Source organism: Danio aesculapii, chromosome 12 (genome assembly GCF_903798145.1).
Source record: "Danio aesculapii chromosome 12, fDanAes4.1, whole genome shotgun sequence".
NCBI classification, from domain to species: domain Eukaryota; kingdom Metazoa; phylum Chordata; class Actinopteri; order Cypriniformes; family Danionidae; genus Danio; species Danio aesculapii.
In genome coordinates this window covers 8,597,495-8,602,316 of record NC_079446.1, presented here as the reverse complement: position 1 = coordinate 8,602,316, position 4,822 = coordinate 8,597,495, and positions in this window count along the sequence as shown.

The following is a 4,822-nucleotide window of genomic DNA, read 5'->3' as shown; positions in this document are numbered from 1 at the left end:
TCAATGAGAAAAAGACACAACCTAAGGGTGAATAGGTTTTCAATTTTTGGTGAACTATCTATTTAAGAGATTATATTCTCAAATTCTCAACGAATAACTACTTTACCCATACTCCTGAAAAGACATCAACCAATCACAATATTTGCGACACAGAAGCAATACAACTTTGAGTGCTGTAATGGACCCTTTTTAATAAGTAGGGTTTACCAGAAGGTAAACCCTTTGAAGGAATATTATGTTTAACACTGATAACTTTCCACGCAAAGGATCATGGGGGCCCAAAATGGCATTGTTTTTACCCTTTGAAATCCTTGATTACAAAGGGCCCTTTGAAGTGGCCAGTTTGAGGACTTTGAGTTGGAACGACACTTCACGTTCTTGGAACGAACTCTGGGAGTCCTGCAAGAACACTTTCTTTGCCATTCCAGATCACTTTATTAATAAGTTATTTGAGTCATTGCAGAGATGTATGGATGCAGTCCTCCAAGCTCATGGGAGTCATACACAATATTAATTCTTTTTCCACTGCACCATGACTTTATATTCTGTACTGTACATTATTTCTGTTAAGTGACAAGACTTTTGTCTAAGTAAAGTCAGACCTTACTATCCTAATTAAATCATTTAAAAATCAAGGCATGATCATATTTTATTTTGGTCAAATAAGCGTAATCTAGAGGTTTTTGCCTTTTATATAAGCCACTTCTGATACCAAATGATCAACTAGAAGTCAAGTTATTATTTGTCGTTCCTAAATCTTGGATAGGCGACAAGACTTTTGTCAGGTAGTGTAGTTTTAAATCTTAAAATATTTTAGTCATATGTTATAATATTGTGTCTTCAGCTGATTTACGTATTTGATTAAACGATTTGAGTGCTGTCACCTCACAGCAAGAAGGTCGCTGGTTCGAGCCTTGGCACTGTTCGTGTTTCTGTGTGGAGTTTGCATGTTCTCCCTGTGTTCGCGTGTGTTTCCTCCAGGTGCTCCGGTTTCCCCCACAGTCCAAAGTCATGCGGTACAGGTGAACTGGGTAGGCTAAATTGTGCGTAGTGTATGAGTGTATGTGTGAAAGAGTGTGTGTGGATGTTTCCCAGAGATGGGTTGCGGCTGGAAGGGCATCCGCTGCGTAAAAACGTGCTGGATAAGTTGGGGGTTCATTCCACTGTGGCGACCCTGGATTAATAAAGGGACTAAGCCGAAAAGACAATGAATGAATGATTAAACGATTTGTTTTATAAACTGCAGCTTTGTGATACCTCAAACTGAAGCTGAACATGCCTTTGGCAAAATATCAGATTATATAATATTTTTATATTTTGATAACTCATCGCATTCCTTGGCTAAGGCAGTTTTGATTAGGATTTCATAATCTCATATTGGTCAGTGTGTAAAATCAGCATGGCTGATCTTTACGTAAGTCTTTTTTTCTGTGGGCTGAAAGAGCGTCAGTGCTGCTTGAGGGGGCGTTGCTCTACACAACACGCACTCTATTCCCTCTGGAAAACAGGGGATGAGTGGGGAAAGATGGATGGAGGAGAGGAAAGGGGAGGGCGGGAGAGCTGGATGACTCATCCCCCGTGAGAAGAGCAGTGTTTCACTGTCCTAACCCACAGACACGCATTTACAGTGATCCCACAATACTGACAGACTAACCGTGAAATCAGAGAGAAAAAAAGGAAAATGAAAGACGGGAGTGCTTAGGGCTAATTTGCTTTAGGTATTTAAATAGTGAGGGTTACGAAATGTATTGATTTTGAGCAATTATATAGCTCAGTTGAAGTTATATGACATGAAAGGACTAAAATGCTAGTAAAAAAGAAATGTGTGTGTGTAGACTTACAAAAAAGGTTCCAGAAGTTTTATTTATACATTTTTGTTTTTCAGAGAAATCACAAATTTTTGGTCCCTTTAACCCACACACTGCCAGTTTAGCCAATTATATTTCAGCACCTTGCCTTCGAGGAAAACAATGTTTTCCATTAATTCATTCATGAAAGCTCTCAAAGCATGTGTCCGTGATGAAAATGCGACCCCCGGTGGACAGTAGCAGACTCCAAAATGAGACTGATTCAATTCCAAAAGAGGTTATTAATTAGCAAATAATAACTATTACGAATGTAAACATTACGTGAGCAGGTTACATTGTAACCCCGTGTAGTAACAGCACGCTACATGATGAGATACGCAGTGATAAGCAATTTGGCTGTTTGCACCAGATGAAACACGACACAGAATAGTGCACTCACTCATGAAATGGTAAGCTTTATAATCTATTTAACCCTCTTTAACATTTCAATTTCAAACATTTTATTTTCAAGATTTTAGGTGAATTATTTGCTGCTGCTTTCAGTAGTATGGCAATAAATGTCATGTAAAATGGCATTCAAACTCACATTATTAGCATTTAACACCGAATAAAGCACATGAGGTGTACCTGAGGTGATCATTGTCAGTTTTCTGTTGTTCACCTGTGAGAAATAGAAGCTGTTTCTAATATATAAATTCGAGGTGTTGGTTAAGACAAAAGCTCCTTATAATATGGAAAATATTCCTTCTATCGGGTGCTGTTGCTTTTATTTAGAACACTTTAAATCACTTGCTTTTGTCCTCAATTTGGCAACCTGCACTTGCGTTTCTTTTGGAGCGCAATACCTAGTTCAACCACTGGATGTCAAACTTGCATACTGCACCTTTAGCATCCAATGCAGTGAGCATGGATCTGCACTTTCTACCCAAAATAGTAATATACTATTATCATACCATACAGGTGACTTTGGAATACTTCAACGTACTAGGATTTGGGATGTACTAATTATATTTAGATTACTATATATGATGGGTAGTATGCATGTTTTGTTCCTATATGGTTTTGTTCAGTTGTCTGTTATCTTTCAAAACACAATTCTGAGACAAATACAGACGTTTCTATCACATTTTTTTCTTTGTTTTTTTATTTGCAATGATGCTACAGAAGAACCATTTAGGTTCACTAATCACCTTTGATCAATTAATAGTTTTTAAAAATAAACTGTCATTTGTAATGTGAAAACATAATTAACCCTTTATGAAATGAAGTACCATAAATGTATGAATCTTACCAATAAAATCCAGATAAAATGACAAACATTTATTTTTAAAAACTTTGAAAGATGGACATAAATAACCCCTGTTTCATACATTAAAACTAAATGTGTCTGATGTCACGTAGGGATCATTGTTGACCAGTGAATTTAACACAAACTTATATTCAAAAGACTTTAGACATTAATAAATATTAGTCGCATTTAATTCCTACATGAAAGACAATGCATTATTCATTCATTCATTCATTTTCTTTTCGACATAGTCCCTCTGTTAATCTGGGGTCGCCACAGTGGAATGAACCGCCAACTTATCCGGCATATGTTTTACGCAGCGAATGCCCTTCCAGTTGCAACCCAGTACTGGGAAACATCCATACACTCCCATTCATACACATACACACTACGAACAATTTAGCTTACCCAATTCACCTATAGCGCATATCTTTGGGCTTGTGGGAGAAACTGGAGCACCCGTAGGAATCCCTCGACAACATGGGGAGAACATGCAAACTCCACACAAAAATGCCAACTGACTCAGTTTATTTATTCTGTTGAACACAAAAGAAGGTATTTTGAAAAATGTCTTAGTAGGGAGAAACTGAAAAATGTCTACAACAAACAAAAGGTTGTTAAGAGTCTGGGACCCATTGAAATTCATGGTCCCAGCAACTAGCATTTTTCAAAATATCTTCTGAAATATGTGTAATATTACAATATATAATTTGATATATTACAGTATAATGCAAGTACTCACATTTTAATACGGGACTCGAACCATCGACCTTCTAGTTGTGAGGTGACAGCGCTACCCACTGCGCCACCCGTAAAGCATTGTTATTGTACTCATAATTACTAAATGTGAGTACCTGTATTATATTTTTCATTCATTTATTCATTCATTCATTCATTTTCTTTTCGGCTTAGTCCCTTTATTAATCCGGGGTTGCCACAGCGGAATGAACCGCCAACTTATCCAGCACATTTTACGTAGCGGATGCCCTTCCAGCCGCAACCCATCTCTGGGAAACTGTATTATATTATACCTTCTAAAATATAGTATATATTTAAATAAATATGGTTGCTGGTACCATGAAAGTCAATAGGTCAACCAACATTCTTCAAAATATCTTCTTTTATCACTCATCAAATTTTTAAACCACATGTGAGACAATAAACGATGAGGTCATTTTAATTCTTGCATGAACAATCCCTTTGAGCCATCTGATGAAAGTCTTACGATTAAAACGCCCTTAAAGTCAACACGCGTCGAGCAAATACGCACAACACATTCCTACATCGGCATATATGTGTGTGCGTATATGCATCCATAACACATCCCAGAGCTGCACGATTCCACGGCCTGCAGCTGCTTTGGGCTGTTTTCTATTTTATGAATGGATGCTGGGAGGGGCCATGATGTCAATACTCTTCGTGAGAACACCCCCCCCCCACACACACACACCTCCAGATGCGGGAAAAGCCTTCATAACCAACGAGCTAATCTGAAAATCCCCCCCCCTCCGCCTTCCTCCTCCACGTATCCCACGCATCCATCCGCATGCACTCCCTCCCTCCAACCACACCTGTTCTCCTATCAGAGGAACCAGCTTCAGCCAGTCTGCTGAAGGGCTTGCTGACGCCAGAGGACCCCCCTCCCCTTTTTCTCTCCCGTTCTCCTTTTTCCACCACTAAAAGAGTAGCATGAATAATCCATGCCAGATAAAGAACTGCAGCAGAG